This window comes from Stegostoma tigrinum, chromosome 14 (assembly GCF_030684315.1).
Source record: "Stegostoma tigrinum isolate sSteTig4 chromosome 14, sSteTig4.hap1, whole genome shotgun sequence".
Classification (NCBI taxonomy): domain Eukaryota; kingdom Metazoa; phylum Chordata; class Chondrichthyes; order Orectolobiformes; family Stegostomatidae; genus Stegostoma; species Stegostoma tigrinum.
This window is the reverse complement of record NC_081367.1, coordinates 646,611-667,026: the sequence shown is the minus strand read 5'-3', so window position 1 is coordinate 667,026 and position 20,416 is coordinate 646,611.

The following is a 20,416-nucleotide window of genomic DNA, read 5'->3' as shown; positions in this document are numbered from 1 at the left end:
CCATTTCAATTGCCCCTCCCATTCCTCAGCCAACATGTCCATCCTGAGCCTCCTGCAGTGCCACAACGATGCCACCCTAAGTTGCAGGAACAGCACCTCATATTCCGCCTGGGAAATCTGCAGCCCAATGTTATCAATGTGGACTTCACAAGCTCCAAAATCTCCCCTTCCCCCACTGCATCCCAAAACCAGCCCAGCTTGTCCCTGTCGCCCTAAACTGTCCTTCTTCCCACCTATTCCCTCCTCCCACCTCAAGCTTCATCCCCATCTCCTACCTCCTAGCCTCATCCCGACCCCTTGACCTGTCTGCCCTCCCCGGACTGACCTATCTCCTCCCTATCTCCCCACCTACACTCACCTTTACTGGTCCCATTCCCACCTCATTGACTGGTCTGTCTCCTCTGCACCTATCTTCTCCTCTATCCATCTTCTATCTGCCTCTCCCTCTCTCCCTGTTTATTTCAAAACCCCTTCACCTTCCCCATTTCTGAAGAATGGCCTAGTCCCAAAACGTCAGCCTTCCTGCTCCTCTGATGCTGCTTGGCCTACTGTGTTCATCCAGCTGTATTCCTTGTTATATCAGATGATAAATAAAATTTGTTATGAAAAGGAGTATAAAAGGCCTGCAAAAGATGGCTTTGGATTGAGGGGCGGCAGAATCTGGCCAAATTTGAATGGGAACAACTCTCTGCGTTAAATCTACAGAAGTGTAGTTGCAGGAGTTGGGGGAGGTGTGGGTGCATTCACAACAGAGATGGGAAGAGTACAGGTTCAGCATGTATCCTTTAGAGGGAGATTTAGGAGTAATAAGTTAAGGGAACCCAGGATGTCGAGGACAATACCTGTATGAGGAAGAAAAAGGCTTTTAGCTAGTCCAAAGGGTACAATTCAAATGTGGTCCGAGAGGAATACAGAAAGTGCAAGAGGAAACTTAAGAAAGCAGGGCAGCATGGTGGCTCACAGTTCCAGGGACCTGGGTTTGATTCCACCCTCGGGCAGCTGCCTGTGTGAAGTTTGCACATTCTCCCTGTGCCTGCATGGGTTTACCCCGGGTGCTCCGCTTTCATCCCACAGTCCAAAGATGTGCAGGCTAGGTGGATCGGCCATGCTAAAATGCCTGTAGTGCCCAGGGATATGTCGCTTAGTTGGGTTATAGGGGGATGAATCCCGCCCATGGCTGACGGAACCCCGCCCACGGCCGAGGGAACCCCGCCCATGGCCGACGACCTCATCGCTCCGCCCACAACCTCCACAGCCAGCAACCCCAGAGAAGACAGCCACGCTGAGCCCTGCCGCATCTTCACCATCCCCCCAGACCTCCCACTGACTGAGGACGAACGGTCAGTCCTTAGTAAGGGTCTCACCTTTGTCCCCCTACAACCACACATCAACAAATACCAGTCACGGTTGGACATAGAGCAGTTTTTCCGCCGTCTTCGCCTCCATGCCTACTTCTTCAACCGGGAACCTAACCCTCCTTCCACTGACCCCTTCACCCGCTTCCAACACAAGTCCTCCTCCTGGACACCACCCCCAGGCCTCCTACCCTTCCTCGACCTCTTCATCTCCAACTGCCGTCGAGACATTAACCGCCTCAACCTCTCCACCCCTCTCACCCACTCCAACCTCTCCCCCGCAGAACGGGCAGCCCTCCGCTAACCCCAACCTCACCATCAAACCCGCAGACAAGGGTGGCGCAGTGGTAGTATGGCGCACTGACCTCTACACCGACGAGGCCAGACGCCAACTCTCTGACACCACCTCCTACCGCCCCCTCGATCATGACCTCACACCCGAGCACCAAACCATCATCTCCAACTCCATTCACGACCTCATCACCTCAGGGGACCTCCCACCCACAGCCTCCAACCTCATTGTTCCCCAACCCCGCACGGCTCGTTTCTATCTCCTTCCCAAAATCCACAAACCTGCCTGCCCTGCTCGACCCATCGTCTCAGCCTGCTCCTGCCCCATCGAACTCATCTCCACCTATCTGGACTCCATTTTCTCCCCTTTGGTCCAGGAACTCCCCACCTACGTCCGTGACACCACCCACACCCTCCACCTCCTCCAGGACTTCCAATTGCCTGGCCCCCAACACCTCATATTCACCATGGACGTCCAGTCCCTATACACCTGCATTCCGCATGCAGATGGCCTCAAGGCCCTCCGCTTCTTCCTGTCCCGCAGGCCCGACCAGTCCCCCTCCAGCGACACTCTCATCCGCCCAGCTGAACTCGTCCTCACCCTCAACAACTTCTCTTTTGACTCCTCCCACTTCCTACAGACCAAGGGGGTGGCCATGGGCACCCGTATGGGCCCCAGCTATGCCTGCCTCTTTGTAGGTTACGTGGAACAGTCCCTCTTCCGCACCTACACAGGCCCCAAACCCCACCTCTTCCTCCGGTACATTGATGACTGTATTGGCGCCGCCTCTTGCTCCCCAGAGGAGCTCGAACAGTTCATCCACTTCACCAACACCTTCCACCCCAACCTTCAGTTCACCTGGGCCATCTCCAGCACATCCTTCCTGGGCCTCTCAGTCTCCATCTCAGGCACCAGTTTGTAACTGATGTCCATTTCAAGCCCACCGACTCCCACAGCTACCTAGAATACACCTCCTCCCACCCACCCTCCTGCAAAAATTCCATTCCCTATTCCCAATTCCTCCGCCTCCGCCGCATCTGCTCCCACGACAAGACATTCCACTCCCGCACATCCCAGATGTCCAAGTTCTTCAAGGACCGTAACTTTCCCCCCACCGTGATCGAGAACGCCCTTGACCGCGTCTCCCGTATTTCCCGCAACACATCCCTCACACCCCGCCCCCGCCACAACTGCCCTAAGAGGATCCCCCTCGTTCTCACACACCACCCTACCAACCTCCGGATACAACGCATCATCCTCCGACACTTTCGCCATTTACAATCTGACCCCACCACCCAAGACATTTTTCCATCCCCACCCCTGTCTGCTTTCCGGAGAGACCACTCTCTCCGTGACTCCCTTGTTCGCTCCACACTGCCCTCCAACCCCACCACACCCGGCACCATCCCCTGCAACCGCAGGAAATGCCACACTTGCCCCCACACCTCCTCCCTCACCCCTATCCCGGGCCCCAAGATGACATTCCACATTAAGCAGAGGTTCACCTGCACATCTGCCAATGTGGTATACTGCATCCACTGTACCCGGTGTGGCTTCCTCTACATTGGGGAAACCAAGCGGAGGCTTGGAGACCGCTTTGCAGAACACCTCCACTCAGTTCGCAACAAACAACTGCACCTCCCAGTCGCAAACCATTTCCACTCCCCCTCCCATTCTTTAGATGACATGTCCATCATGGGCCTCCTGCAGTGCCACAATGATGCCACCCGAAGGTTGCAGGAACAGCAACTCATATTCCGCCTGGGAAGCCTGCAGCCTAATGGTATCAATGTGGACTTCACCAGTTTCAAAATCTCCCCTTCCCCCACTGCATCCCTAAACCAGCCCAGTTCGTCCCCTCCCCCCACTGCACCACACAACCAGCTCTTCCCCCCCACCCACTGCATCCCAAAACCAGTCCAACCTGTCTCTGCCTCCCTAACTGGTTCTTCCTCTCACCCATCCCTTCCTCCCACCCCAAGTCGCACCCCCATCTACCTACTAACCTCATCCCACCTCCTTGACCTGTCCATCTTCCCTGGACTGACCTATCCCCTCCCTACCTCCCCACCTATACTCTCTCCACCTATCTTCTTTACTCTCCATCTTCGGTCCGCCTCCCCCTCTCTCCCTATTTATTCCAGTTCCCTCTCCTCATCCCGCTCTCTGATGAAGGGTCCAGGCCTGAAACATCAGCTTTTGTGCTCCTGAGATGCTGCTTGGCCTGCTGTGTTCATCCAGCCTCACATTTTATTATCTTGGAATTCTCCAGCATCTGCAGTTCCCATTATCTCTTATAGGGGGATGGGTCTGGGTGGGTTGCTTCAAGGGTTGGTGCAGACTTGTTGGGCCAAAGAGCCTGTTTCCACATCGTAGGGATTCTATGATCAAATTGGAAAAAATGGGCATGATAATGGACTTGCAAACAGGATTAGGGAGAATTCTAAGATATTTTGTACATACATTAAAGGAAGGAGGTTTATGATGGAAAGAGTAGGGCCACTTGGACCAAGGGGGCAATCTGCATGTGAAACCATAGGATATTGGAAGGGTTATAAAAGAATGCTTCTGTTCAGTCTTTATTCTGGAAAAGGAGAACATAGGCACGGAATTCAGAAAAAGGATTTGTGAGGAACTTGCAGAGTTTGAAATAAGGAAATGAGCAGGTATTGATTGCTCTGACAAGCTTAAAAACAGACAAATCCTGTTGCCTGGATGAATAGCACCTCAGGCTGCTGTGGGAGGTGAGGCAGGAAATTGTCAGGAATCTGACATGAATTTTTAATTCCTCTCTGGCCACAGGGCAAGTGCCAGAAGACTGGAGGATGGCTAATATGGTTCCAGTTTTCAGGAAAAGTGGTAGAGATGAACTAGGAAATTACAGACCAGTGGGTTTCACCTCAGTGGTGTTGAAACTATTGGAGAAAATTCTGAAAGGAGGGAATCAATATCCATTTGGATATTATTAGGGATAGTCAGTATGGTTTTGACAGAGGGAGGTCATGCCGAACAAAATTATGCTTTTCAAGTATGTGGATGAGGAAAGTTCAGTAAATGTAGTTTATATGGAGTTTAGCAAAGCTTTTGACATGGTCCCATGTGGGAGATTGATTCAGAAGAATAACGCACATGGAATTATTGGGGGAAAACCCAAAAGAACTATGGATGCTGTAAAGCGGAACGAGACAGAAGTTGCTGGAAAAGCTCAGCAGGTCTGGCAGCATCCGCAGAGAGAAAATCAGAGTTAAAGTTTCAGCTCTGGTGATCCTTCCTCAGAACGCTGGATCTGAAATGTTATGTCTGATTTTTTTTCTTCACAGATGCTGCCAGACCTGCTCTGCTTTTCCAGCAATTTCTGTTTTTGTTCCTGGAATTAGAACATAGAACATTACAGCACAGTACAGGCCCTTCGGCCCTCGATGTTGTGCCGACCTGTCATACCGATCTCAAGCCCATCTAACCTACACTATTCCATGTACGTCCATATGCTTATCCAATGACGACTTAAATGTACCTAAAGTTGGCGAATCTACTACCGTTGCAGGCAAAGCGTTCCATTCCCTTACTACTCTCTGAGTAAAGAAACTACCTCTGACATCTGTCCTATATCTTTCACCTCTCAATTTAAAGCTATGCCCCCTCGTGCTCGCCGTCACCATCCTTGGAAAAAGGCTCTCCCTATCCACCCTATCTAACCCTCTGATTATTTTATATGTTTCAATTAAGTCATCTCTCAACCTTCTTCTCTCTAATGAAAACAGCCTCAAGTCCCTCAGCCTTTCCTCGTAAGACCTTCCCTCCATACCAGGCAACATCCTATTAAATCTCCTCTGCACCCTTTCCAAAGCTTCCACATCCTTCTTATAATGCGATGACCAGAACTGTACACAATACTCCAAGTGCAGCCGCACCAGAGTTTTGTACAGCTTCACCATAACCTCTTGGTTCCGGAACTCAATCCCTCTATTAATAAAAGTTAAAACACTGCATGCCTTCTTAACAGCCCTGTCAAGTTGGTGGCAACTTTTAAGGATCTGTGTACATGGACACCGAGATCTCTCTGCTCATCTACACTACTAAGAATCTTACCTTTAGCCCTGTACTTTGCCTTCTGGTTACTCCTACCAAAGTGCATCACGTCACACATGTCTGCATTAAACTCCATTTGCCACCTCTCAGCCCAGCTCTGCAGCTTATCTATGTGTCTCTGTAACCTACAGCATCCTTCGTCACTATCCACAACTCCACCGACCTTAGCATCATCTGCAAATTTACTAACCCATCCTTCTACGCCCTCATCCAGGTCATTTATAAAAATGACAAACAGCAGTGAACCCAACACCCACCCTTGTGATATACATAAATGGTACAGACAAAATTGTTGGCAAGAATATTAAGCAAATTTGCAGACAACACCAAGGTTGGTTGGGTGCTAAGTAGTGAAGAAGATGATTGTAGGTTAGAGGAATAAATAGGTGGGCAGACCAGTGGCAGATGGTTTTTAACCCTGATAAAAGTGAGGTGATGCTGTGACGTTATTTTGGCTTTAAGAGATGTATTTTGTCCTGGTTTCTTTTTCAGCAGAGGTTTTAAGACAGAGGTGAAAAGCTATCTGTTTGAATCCAATAAAGCAAACAGCTGTGGGGTCTGGGTATTTTGTTTAAACATTGGAATGGGTTGGGTTGAGCTGCACCAGAGCCAGGATTTTTAGATTTACTTTTTCAATAGCAGTTGCAGGGGTCTTGATACCATGTTTGGAAGCTGCAGTACATTGCTCCCTGCTACACTCTCTGTCAGAGTTTTCTCTTGATGTTTTCCTCCTGGACTGCAGAATTGCCGCTGAGACAAACAATTTTACTAAATGTTCCCTTGCCAAGGATGTGTTTATAAGATGTTGCAGTTATTGGATAATTACTGTTTAGGAGGGGAAAAATCTGTTATTTTGTTATGTTTTCCGAGTGAGTTCATTATTCCAATTTCTTCTTTCTTTTGCTGTAATTTGTGTATGATTAAGGTGTGTTTTGCTTCAAGTTTGACCAATTGAATTGCATCTGGAATGCAACTCCTGGCACCTGCTTTTTAACTGAGAGAAAGTTAGGGCCTAGGTTATCTTCTTAAAATATTTTGGGAGAGTTTGGTCTGGTCCATAACAAATTGTTAGGATCAAAATCTCTAATGCTAGGTTGGGTTTAGGACTGCTGAATTCAGCAGTCAAAGGCAATGACAATGAGTGGTGAGGGTTGGTGTTTTTATTTTGGGTATTGCATTCAGTTGGTTTAAACAGGGTGCGCCTTGTGTAAAGATGGCTATTTCAGTCACTGAGTTTCCCTTGGGAACTCACTCGGAATTTTACAGAAAGTGAACAAGGCAAAGCTTTTGGAATCAGAGCTCTGATGAAGGGTCTAGGCCCGAAACGTCAGCTTTTGTGCTCCTGAGATGCTGCTTGGCCTGCTGTGTTCATCCAGCTTCACACTTTGTTATCTTGGAGTTGGGGGTTGCCTGTTTCTGTGAGGGAAGGGGAGATAATTGTAGCAATACTTACAATTATTTACAATTGCCAGGAATTGCATCAGAATCCTTGGAGATGGCTAAAACACATTGGCAAATGAAGCAACTTGAATTAGAGGCAATAGTAAGATCAAAAGAAAAGGAGAGAATAGTCCTATCAGAACAAAAAGAGGAAAGGAAATGAATAGTCTGAACTATGATTAAAAGCAGAAGAAAAGGAGAATTGGGCATCTCTTGAACTTCAGATGTTACACTGCAAACTGAAAGTCGAATTAAAATGGTAGAGGTAGAGGTAAAATGTAGGAGCGGTGGTGAGGACAGTGATGAAGAGCAATACCATTGCAGCCAGAGGCCTGGTGGAGAACTTTGTAAATATGTCTGAGTATTGCCTAAGTTTGAGAAAGTGGCTAAACAAATGAAGTGATTGCAACACTGTGTGTATTATTGATCTAAAGTTGGTGAGTAGAGCTAGTAAGGCATTTGCATCTCTATCAGATGAGGTATCTTGGGAGTATGAGGAAGTTTTTTTCATTCATTCACAGAATGAGAACACTGCTGGCCAGGCAACATTTATTGCCCATCCCTAATTGCCCAGAGGGCAGTTACGAGTCAACCATATTGCTGTGGGTCTGGAGTCACATGTAGGCCAGACCAAGTAAGGATGGCAGTTTCCCTCCCTAAAGATCATTAGTGAAACAGATAGGTTTTTCCAACAATCAACAATGGATTCATAGTTATCATTAGATTCTTAATTCCAGGTATTTATTCATCTGCCATGGTGGGATTTGAACCTGGGTCCTCAGAATATTATCTGGGTTTCTGGATTAACAGTCCAGTGATAATACCACTAGACCATTGCCTCCCCATGAAAAATGCCATCTTAAGTGCTTATGGGACAGTTCCAGAAGCCTACAGGCAAGATTTTAGGTTTCTAAGGAGGGAACCTAGTCAAATGTACATAGAATTTGAAAGGGTCAAACAAAGTAATTTAAAAGGTGGATGAGGGCATTAAAAATTTATCAAGCATATGACTTTCTTTGAGAGACGATTATTTTGGAAGAGTTCAAAAATTCACTTCCTGAAGCAGTGAGAACTCCTATGGAAGATTGGAGGTATAAACTGTAAGATTAGCAGCAGAAATGGCAGATGATTACTGGTTCATAAATCAAGATTTCAGTTCTGGCGTTAATTTTAATCTGTGAGGGATAGAAATTGGGAAAAGAGAAATCCTCAGGTGGTAAGGGAGAAGAAGATTCCATTGAAGGTATGAAAAACAATTTACCGAAAGGTAAAAAGGAAACTCATGAGGGGGAACAAGAGGTAAAAATTGCCAAACAGTTTTCGCTGTGATAAAGTAGGCCACATGGAGTCGCAATGTTAGTGGTTTAGAAAAATCACTGGGAAGATGAATGTGGGAAAACAAAATAAGCCAATGAGTTTTACTGAAGAGGTAAAGGAAAACAGAATGGAAGCTAAAAGTCTGCAAAAAAAAATGTGCAACCTGGTCAGCAGTTGGTTCAGAAAAGCTTGCCAGATTTCTTTAAAGAATTTACTTGCATGGGTAATGTTTACTCATGTACACCAGAAGGAGCAGATAAAGAAATTAAGATTTTCAGAGATATGTGAGCAAGTTGACCTTTGGCGAGAGATGAGCAGATATGTAATTTAGAAAGAGTATTGCCAGAGAAAGTACTAATATGTGGATTTCATGGTGACAAGAGCAGTGTACAGAGTCCTACAGCATGGAAACAGACCTTTCGGTCCAACCAGTCTATGCCAAATATAATCCCAAACTAAACTAGCCCCACCTACCTGCTTCTGGCCCATAATCCTCCAAACCTTTCCTATTCATGTACTTAGTTGTAACTGAGCCCACATCCAGCTCTTCCTCAGGAAGCTCATTCCACATGTGAACTTCCTCTGCAAAAGGTTTTCCCCTTATATCTTTATAAATCTCTCTCCTTTACCTTAAAAATATGCCCCCTTGTTTTGAAATCCATTACATAAAGTCAGGTTAGAGAATCCAGTGAAGAGTGGTGGCAGAAGTAAGAAAGAAATTCATGGCTCCAGGAATACAGTGGGAATGATGCCTACTGTGGTTGAAACACCAGTGGAAAATCGGGCAACTGAAGTGTTACAGGATGTATATTCTAGGACTTTTCTTGTGTGGTAAAATGATCACAAACCTCAGGTTGAAACAGGAAAAGAAATCAAGGAATTAAGATCAAGAAGTTGAAATTCAATTATCAGAGACTATGTTTGATCGAATAGTTGAGATAAAAAAACAAGAACAGATGCAGAATCAGCTGGATATTTTTAGTCTGGAGAAATTAGCTGAATTCAACAGAACAATGACGAACTAAAGTAGTCGTATCAAGTTATTAAACACAGAGGAAGAATCTGAGGGTATTGTAAAATGTAACTGTCTTAAAAATGATATATTGACGAGGAAATGGAGACATCATATATTCAAGTGGATGAGAAGTGGGCAGAATTTCATCAAGTTGTTTTACCAGTGGGTTATAGAATGATGGTGTTGTAGGTAGCATGTGAATTACCGGTAGTAGGTCACTTGGGAGTAAGGAAAACTCAGGTCAAAATATAAAAACTTTATATTGGCCTGTAGTGCTTAATGATGTGATTGAATTTGGCTGAATATGTCATATATGTCAGGCAACTGGAAAACCTCAGGCAGTGATAAAACCAGTACCTTTAGTACTCATTTGTGAAGAAGGGTCCTGACCCGAAATGCCAGCTCTCCTCCTCCTCTGATGCTGCCTGACCTGCTGTGTTTCTCCAGCTCCACACTGAGTTACCTCTGACTCCAGCATTGGCAGTTGTTACTATCCCTTATCAGTATTTGTTGACTATAATGAATATGTTATGAGATTTCCAGAGGCCATTCCATGACACAGTATCACTGCAAAAGGATTGTAGAAGAGTTAGTCAATTTTTTTTTAACTAGGTATGGACTATCCATAGAGTTAGAATCAGATCAAGTGTCAAATTTTAGATCAAAATTATTCAAGGAAGTTCTGGACAACCTTGGAATAAAACCATTCAAACCCACTATATATCTCCCAGAATCACACTGAGCATCAGAATGGTGGCATCAAACTTTAAAGGCCTTGTAGAGGACTTATAATCAAGACTGTCCAGAGGATTGGAGTAAAAGAATTCCTGTTTAACTTTTTACAATTAGAGATGCATCTAATGGATCAACTAAATTCAGTCCATTTGAATTAGGTTTTGGGCATGAGGTGAAAGAACCACTGAAATTGATGAGACAGAGTATAGAGACCATGTACTTGGACCATGTGACAATTTCTAAGGCAAGATTAATGGCTGAGCTGGCCCATAAGTGTCTGAAGGTAGCATAGTATGTGTTAAAACAGGAAGCGGACAAGAAATCAAGCATTTGCAATTTTGCTAGTAGAGATAAAGTGTCGGTGTTACTTCCAGTGGTAGGGAAATCTTTAAAGGCAAGGTTTAATGGGTCTTATCAATTCAAAAGTAAATTAAGTGGGTTGAATTATTTGACAAGGATACCAGTTTGGAAGAAATCTCAGAGTGTGTCATGTGAACATATTCAAAAGGTATTTTTATAGAGAAGGCACAGTCCAAAGATGAGATAATGGGAACTGCAGATGCTGGAGAATTCCAAGATAATAAAATGTGAGGCTGGATGAACACAGCAGGCCAAGCAGCATCTCTGATGAAGGGTCTAGGCCCGAAACGTCAGCTTTTGTGCTCCTGAGATGCTGCTTGGCCTGTTGTGTTCATCCAGCCTCACATTTTATTATCTTACAGTCCAAAGATGTGCAGGTTAGGTGGACTGGCTATGCTAAATTGCTTGTTGTATTCAGGGAGGGGTACATTAGGAGGGTTAAAGGTCTGGCTGGGATGCTGTGAGGTTTGGTGTGGACTTGTCGGGCCGAAAAGCCTGTTTCCACACTGTAGGAATTCCCTGAAAGCAAAAGGAGAATGTATTACTGGTTGCAACACAGAGTGAAAAACCAAGTTCAGATGATTCTGAATTGAACATTTCTTAAATTAAGTCGGACAATGAGGAAATTCTCAAAAATTGAGATAAATTATTGAGTTACTTTCCAGAAGAAAATCAAAATGACTTGAAAGTGTTCATACAATAAGATGGGGAGAAATGTGGGAATAAACTGGAAGTCGAATCTAATTATGCAAAATGTAGTTGTAGGAAATGCAGTTCCAATTAAGCAATATCCTCATACTCGTAACTCTCTAAAGGTGGCAGAGGTTGAAAAAGAGATTGAACACATGCTCAAAGACAATATAATGGAAGTGAGTTGCAGCGAATGGAGCTCACTAATTTGATTTGATTTATTGTTGTCACGTACCCGAGTACAATTTAAAAATTAATTTGCAGGCAGTACAGGCAGATCAGAGCAAACAAGGGCATACAGACCATAGTTTGTGTAGACAGTGAAGCATACGAGGTTATGCCTGCACAGGAGGTGCACAAAGGCAAGGTCAACATTAGATTTGAAATTAGAGAGGTCTGATCAGCAGTCTTATAATAGTAGTGAAGAAGTTGTTCTTGAAGCTTTTGATGCATGTGTTCAAGCTTCCCTACCTTCTGCCTGATGGAAGAGAGTATTATCAGGATGGGAAGGATCTTTGACGATGTTGGCAGCATTTCTGCTGCAACAAGAAGTGTAGATGGAGTCCAAGGATGGGAGGTTGATGTTCATGATGGTTTTGGGCTGTGTATATAACTTTCTGTAGTTTCTTACAGCCCTGAGCAGAGCAATTGCTGTACCAAGCCATGATGCAGCCAGATAGAATGCTTTCTATAGTGCATCTGTTAAAATTGGTGAGGGTCCTTATGAACATGTCGAATCTCATTAGCGACCTGAAGAAGAAGAGATGTGAGTTAAAACTGGGGGATATGCATTTAAGGTGAAAAGGGGAAAATTCAAAGGAGATGTGAGAGGCAAGTATTTTACAGAGAATGTTAGCAGTCTGGAATGCACTGAGAGTGGTGGTGGTGGTGGAGGCAGATTTAATAGGGGTGTTCAAGGGACTTTATTAGGTAAACACAAGAATATACAAGGAATGGAAGGATATGGACTAAAGGCAGGCAGAAGGGATTAGTTAAATTTGGTGTCATGTTTGGCCGAACATCGTGGGCCAAAAGGCCTGTTCCTTTTGCTATATAATTTTATGATCTTTTTTGTGACTTACTCAGAACATACTGGCAGGTACCTTTATCTGGAAAAGTGAAGGCATTTTGGTTTTTGTAATGCCAAATGGACTCTACCAGTTTAAAATTATGCCATTTGGTCTCAAAAATATGCCAGCCACATTTCAATGAGTAACTAGTAAAGCATCTCAGGATTAGCCAATTTTCTGGTGTGCATCGACAATCTGGTGACTTTTAGTGGAAGGAATATTTGGAGCATTTATCACAATTATTCAATCAATGTCAGGAAATGGGCTTGCTGATAAACCTGGGTAAGAATGGGGTCGTAAAAGCCCAAGTCACGTGCTGTGCCATGTCATTGGAGATGAACAAATGGCTCCACAGGATGTGAAAAGGAAGGTTATAGGGGTATTACCCATATCATTGACAAAGAGGGAAGTACTACAATTCCTGCGACTGAGTTGTTTTAATTGGAATTTTGTCGGTGTGGTTGATGCACTAACTGACTTGTTGAAGAAAAATTGAAAATTTCTTTGGATGGAGGAATGTCAAAAGGCACTTGACAGCTTGAAAGCAGTGTTAACGATTGGCACAGTGTTAGCCAGATCTAATTAACCAAAGACATTGAAGGTGGCTATCGATGCGAGTGATGTTAATGTCGGTGCTGAGCTGTTTCAAGAAGATGAGAAGATAGAAAGACATATTGGTTATTTTCCCAGAAAACTGAATAATCATCAACAGAAATATTCCACAACTGAGACAGAGACCTTGAGGTTGTTGTTGGTATTGCAACATTTCAACATTTATATTGCCAGTAAAATTGTATATAGTGATGATAGCCCCTGAATGTTTTGGAAAAATTTAAGGATAAAAATGCCAAATTTTTAGATTGACCTATTTATTGCACCCATTCAGTTTGAAAATTATACACGTGACAGGACAGAGAAAATAATTGCCAATGCATTGTTGCAACTTTGATAAAGGAAATTGGAGGAGCTCAGTGTTGGGAAATAAATGGACTGAAACGGACTTAAGTAGTGAATGTTTGCATGCTTAGAGTCAATATAATGCATTTGTATTGGAATGCGCTAATAAGGCTCAAGGTTTTTAAAAAATGAAATCATCTTTATATATTGGTGATTAATGGCTTTAGGAGGTGTATCTTGTTCTTATTTGTTTTTGAAGAGAGAGTTTAAGACCCAATTGTGAAGCTATTCATTTAAATTCAATAATATAGACAACTTGTGAAGCCTTAGTTTTTTTAAAGTTGGAATGATAGAAGCAGCCTGAATTGGTGAGGCCAAGCTTCCCTAAAATCAGAATCTTTAGATTTAGTTTTTCAGTAGCAGTTGCTTGCATCTTGAACAAAAACAGAAGTTGCTAGAAAAGCTCAGCAGGTCTGATAGCATACGTAAAGAAAAAAAATCAGAGTTAACATGTTAGGTCTGGTGACCCTTCCTTAGTACTGATGGTAGCTAAGAAAACATTACATGTAGAAGATAGGTGCTGGCGTCTTGAACCTGGGTTTGGAATTTGCAGTCTTTTTCTCCCTGTTGCACTCTTTCTGAGATTTTTCTTGATGTTTTCCCTACTATACTGCATAACTTCCCGTGAGACAATCTATTTTACTGAATTTGCCTTTGCCAAGGGTGTTTTTGAGATGTTACTAAATTGGAACAGCTTCTGTTTAGGAGGTAAATAATCTATTATTCTATTAAGTTTTCCAATATAGTTAATTATTCTAATTTTTTGTATGTTTTGTCATATTTTATCTATAGTTTAAGAGTAACGTATGTTTTGCTTCAAGACTGGTGATTTGACCGATCAAAATGCACATGGAACCCAACGCCTGCCTTTAAGTAAGAAAATGTTATGGTCTAGGCTATATTCTTAATATATTTGAAAAAGTGGTGGGAGCAGGTCTGGTCCATAACAAAACGCTTTGAAAGAAGAAACAAGATGAGGGAGTATTTCATGAATGGCATGTCATTAGGTAGCTCAGAGGAACAAAGGGATCTTGGGCAATTATTCACAGATCCCTGAAGTCAGCAGAGCATGCGAATAGGATAGTTAAAGTAAATGGGATACTTGCTTTAATCAGTTGTAGCATAGACTATAACCACAAGGAGGTAATATTGGGGTTCTACACAGCATTGGTCAGGCTGGAGTACAGTGTGTAGTTCTGGTCACCTCATTAAAGAAATGATGTGAAAACACTAGAGGGGTACAGTGGAGCTTCACCAGGATGTTGTCTGAGATAGAGAAATTTAACTATAAGGACTAGATAGGCTTAGATTGTTTTCTTTAGAGGAGAAGAAGCTGAGGTGGGACATGATTGGGGCGTATAAGATTATGAGAGATATGAACAGTGAAATAGGGAGCAACTGTTTCCCTTGACTGAAGTGTCAGTAACAAGGGGCTATAGTTTTAAGGTAAGGGGCAGGAGATTCAGAGGGAATTGGAGGAAAATCTTTTTTATTTATACAAAGGTGGGAACCTAAATTGCACTACCAGGGAAGATGGTGAAAGCCAAAAACCTTACAGCCTTTAAAAAATATTTGGATGAGAGCTTGGAATATAATAGCATTCAAGGATATGGGACAAGTGCAGGAAATTAGGATTAGTGTATCTTTAGTGGTAGTTATCGTCAGTGTAGACTTGATGGCCTGAAGGGCCTTTTCTGAGCTGGAAAAAAAGGGGTTAATTGCAACCAGAAAATAAAAGGAATGGACAGAACGAGTGAGCGCTATGTTGTACCAAGCAATCATAACATATGAACGAAACTTCACAATAGTACAAACTTAAAGGTTTTCTATCTTAAAAGTATGAAGATTTCAGAATAACATTGATGAGCTAACAGTTCAAATCAGGGTAAATAGATATGAACTCATAGCAATTACGGAGACAGAGTACAAGGAGATCAAAACTGGGAGTCTGATGTTCAGGGATATATGACCTTATGGAGAGATAGAAAGGTTATGGGGTAGCACTGTTAATAAGAGTTGAAGTGGTAGTTGTAGGATGTGATCTTGGCTCAGATGACGTACAGAACTTTTGGGTGGAGTTACAAAAAGAATTCAAGGGAAAGAAGACATTGGTAAGAGCAGTGTATACGCACCCAAATTTTAGCTGCTATGTAGGAAAGGCCGTAAATCAACAAATAATAGGAGCATGTAAAAACAATAGAGATTATTATGGGTGACTTTAATCTTCATGTTTATTGAGTTAATCAAATTGGAAAAGATAGTTATGAAAACAAATTCATAAAGCGCCTTAGGGATCAATTCTTAGAGCAATATGGATCCAACCAGGGAGCAGCCAATCTTGGTTCTGGTAATGAGGCAGGTTTAATACGTGTCCTCTGGATAAACAATCCCTCTGGAAGTAATGGCTACAATACAACAGAATTTAATATTCAGTTTGAAAATGAGTAATTGTTGCAAAAACAACTGTGTTTCATTTCAAGAAAAGGAATGAGGATCAAGTTAGCTGAAGTGAACTGGACAGATTAGCCGGAAGAGCAGGTAAACAAGCAGTGATAGACATTTTAAGGAGATTAGATTAGATTCCCTACAGTGTGGAAACAGGCTCTTCGGCCCCAACATGTCCACACCACCCGTTGAAGCATCCCACCCAGAACCATTCCCCTATGACCCACACACCCCTGAACACTACGGGCAATTTTAGCATGGCCGATCCACCTAGCCTGCACATCTTTGAATTGTGGGAGGAAACTGGAGCACCCGGAGGAAACCCATGCAGACAAGGGGAGAATGTGCAAACTCCACACAGACAGTCGCCCGAGGCTGGAATCAAACCTGGGTCCCTGGCGCTGTGAGGCTGCATTGCTAACCACTGCGCCACCGTGCCACCCCACGAGATAATCAATGACTCTCATCAAAAGTACTTTCCAGTAAGGAGGAAAAGTTCTGAGAGAGGGATAAACCAACTATGGCTAGTCAAGGAAGCTATGGAGTGTACTAATTTAGAAGGAAAAGCATATTAGGAAGCAAAAGCTAGTGATAGTCCTGAAGACTTGATAAATTCAGTAACCTATAAAGGAGGACTTAAAAGATAACAAGTATAGAAAAAAATGGACTGTGAAGGCAAACTGATACATACCTCTATTTCTAAAGGTTCTATAAATATGTGTAATAGAACCTATAGAAAATGAACCTGGGGATACTGTTTTGGGGGAACAAGGAAATGGCAGAGGGGCTAAACAGATATTCTGCTTTAGGCTTTATTGTCGAAGATATTTTGAACATCCCATCAATATTCAAGAAAACTGAGGGGAGCAATTAAATACCATCACCATTAGAAGAGAAGTAGTAATATACAAACTAATGGGGCTAAAGGCGGATATGTTGCCTAGCCCCAGTGGCTTGGATCCTAAGATCCTAAAAGAGATAGCTACCGAGATAATGGATGCATTGGATTCTGGAGAAGTACCAGACGATTTGAAAATTGTGACATCCGCCATTCAAAAAAGAAATGAAGCAAACCATGGTTAAGTATAGGCCGATTATTCTAATATCTATTGTGGAAAAATATTTGAATTGATTATTAAGGAAGCAATAGCAGAACATTTGGAAAGTCATAATCTAATCAAGTAGATCTTCTAATCAACCTAATCATAGTATCATGAAAGGAAATTGTGTCGGCTATTTAGAGTATTTTGAGGAAGTCTCAACCAGAGTGGATAGACAGCACCCAATAGATGTGCTGTACCTAAAACTGTGCATGAAACACAGAAAGCTAACGCACAGGGGCAGCAGATAATGAAGAATGCTAATGTAACATTGGCCTTATTTCAAGAATGTTAGAATATAAGAGTAGGGAACTTACTTCAATACTTTTCCAACAATAGATGTTAGGCTAATTGTTTTCTAGTTATCTGTGTTTTGCCTCCCTCCTTTTTTGAATAGGCATGTCACATTGGCAGTTTCCACATCATCTGGTACTTCTCCAGAATTCACGGATTCTTGAGTTACAAAAGAACAAACAACAGTAAACCCCAGGAAGAAGCTCTTCAGCCCACCAAGACTGTGCCACCACATGATGCCTTTCTAAACTAAAAACCTTTTGCCTCCACACTGTCCGTATCTGACTATTCCCTGCTTATTAATGCATTTGTCAAGATGGCTCTTAAACTATTGCATCTGCCTCCAACACCTCCTCTGGTAGCACATTTGAGGCACTTGCCATGGACACACAGGGGAGTTCCTAGACTCATGGTTCTCAACCCATAATGCAATCAACAAACATAGAATTGGACCCCATATACAAACTTATACAGAAAAAAACCGGATATGACACTACTCACCCATCTCTTGTGACTACGCTCTCAAACAATCTTGTTGATCTTTAAGAAGCCCTATTCTCTCCCTATTTACTCCTTTGCCCTTCATGCACATGTACAATCTCTTCAGATTCTCCTTTATCTTATCTGCTGAAGCAATCTCACGTCCCTTTTTAACTCCCTTGTTCGCTCCACACTGCCCTCCAACCCCACCACACGCGGCACCTTCCCCTGCAACCGCAGGAAATGCTACACTTGTCCCCACACCTCCTCCCTCACCCCCATCCCAGGCCCCAAGATGACATTCCACATTAAGCAGAGGTTCACCTGCACATCTGCCAATGTGGTATACTGCATCCACTGTACCCGGTGCGGCTTTCTCTACATTGGGGAAACCAAGCGGAGGCTTGGGGACCGCTTTGCAGAACACCTCCGCTCAGTTCGCAACAAACAACTGCACCTCCCAGTCGCAAACCATTTCCACTCCCCCTCCCATTCTCTTGATGACATGTCCATCATGGGCCTCCTGCACTGCCACAATGATGCCACCCGAAGGTTGCAGGAACAGCAACTCATATTCCGCCTGGGAACCCTGCAGCCATATGGTATCAATGTGGACTTCACCAGTTTCAAAATCTCCCCTTCCCCCACTGCATCCCTAAACCAGCCCAGTTCATCCCCTCCCCCCACTGCACCACACAACCAGCCCAGCTCTTCCCCCCCACCCACTGCATCCCAAAACCAGTCCAACCTGTCTCTGCCTCCCTAACCGGTTCTTCCTCTCACCCATCCCTTCCTCCCACCCCAAGCCGCACCCCCAGCTACCTACTAACCTCATCCCACCTCCTTGACCTGTCCGTCTTCCCTGGACTGACCTATCCCCTCCCTACCTCCCCACCCACACCTTCTCCACCTATCTTCTTTACTCTCCATCTTCGGTCCGCCTCCCCCTCTCTCCCTATTTATTCCAGTTCCCTCCCCCCATCCCCCTCTCTGATGAAGGGTCTAGGCCCGAAACGTCAGCTTTTGTGCTCCTGAGATGCTGCTTGGCCTGCTGTGTTCATCCAGCCTCACATTTTATTATCTATTCCCTTTTTATCCCTCCTGGTTTCTCTCTTAGGTGTACTCCGAAACCCTTTATATTCCTCAAGGAATTCTCCTGATCACAGCTGCTTATACATGTCACTTGCCAACTTTTTCTTGACTAATGCTTCAATAATACTAGTCATCCAGGGCACTCTACACCTGCCAATCCTAACCCTAACCCTTCACTCGAATAGGAAAACACTGACCCTGAACCCTCTAACTCACTTTTTAATCTTCCCATTTATCAGATGTCTCTTTGCCTGCAAGCAGTCTCCACCGGTCAACTTTTGAAAGTCATTGTTTAAGTCCACCAAAATTAGCCTTGCCGCAATTTAGAACTTTAACTCATGCACTAGATCAATCCTTTTAAAACTATTAGAATTATGATCTCCAATCCCAAAGTGCTCCAATACCGACTCTTCCATCACTTGCCCTGCCTTATTTCCCAAGAGGAGGTCAGACTTTGCTCCTTTTCTAGTAGGGCCATTGACATACTGCATGAGAAATTCTTCCTGAACACGCTTAAGCTTCTATTTAGCCAAGCCTTTAATACAATGGCAGTGCCAATCAATTTTAGGAAGTTTAAAATCCCTTGCTATTCCAACCCTATTATTCTTGCAGCTTTATTGTAGACCAGGGTGGAAACAGGCAGTTCAGCCCAACAAGTCCACACCAACCTTCAGAGTAACCCTGACCCTGACCCTGACCCTGAACCTGACCCAGATCCTAACTCAGACCTATACCCCTAAAACCCACATAATCTACACATCCCTGAACACTGTGGGCAATTTAGCATAGCCAATCCACCTAAACTGCATATCTTTGGACTGTGGGAGTAAACCGGAGCACCTAGAGGAAACCCATGCAGACATGGGGAGAATGTACAAACGCAACACAGATAGTCACCTGAGGGTGAAATCAAACCCAGGTCCCTGGAGCTATGAGGCAGCAGTACTAACCACTGAGCCACCGTGCTGCAATCGCCGTACATATTTGCTTTGTCATCTACTGCTGGCTGTTGGATTGTGTGGGGGGTGGGGGTGCGTCTATAGTACAATGCATCAAAGTGACCTCTCCCTTTTTAGTTCCCAGTTCTACCCATGTAGACTCAGTTACCGAACCCACAAGAATGTCTTCTCTCGGTATTGCTACGATGTTCTCCCTAATCAGAAATGCAAAACCCCCTCCTCTCTTGTTCCCCTTCTATCCTTCCTATAGCTTCAATATCCTGGAACACTGAGAAGCCAGTCCTGTTCCTCATTCAGCCATGGTTCTGTAGTTGCCACAATATGTCACTTTGAAATTTTATTTCATAAATATACTTTATTCATAAAATCTTTATAAATGTATATAGTCGCCAAAGCAGTTTGGTTCTATGTCGTCTTTGCATGTGGAAAACAAACATGACAGTTTTACTTTCCTGACAGTTCCAACAAGTCCAAGGCATTTCTTACTTATGAAAGAAACTATCTACATCTACTCGAAACGACAAGATGGTCTGATGACTGAACTGACCTCCATCGTACTTTGTGCTTTTTCCCAACAGTACCTTGGCAGCAGCTGTCCCAAGCTATAGCGCATCTCTTAGTACACAGTCCTGAAGGTTGGAATGTGCCAGTCTGCAACAGTCAGTCAAGGTCAACTCCTTGCTCAGGAAGACCGACGAGTTTTGGGCGAATTGAAGAGCAACTTTT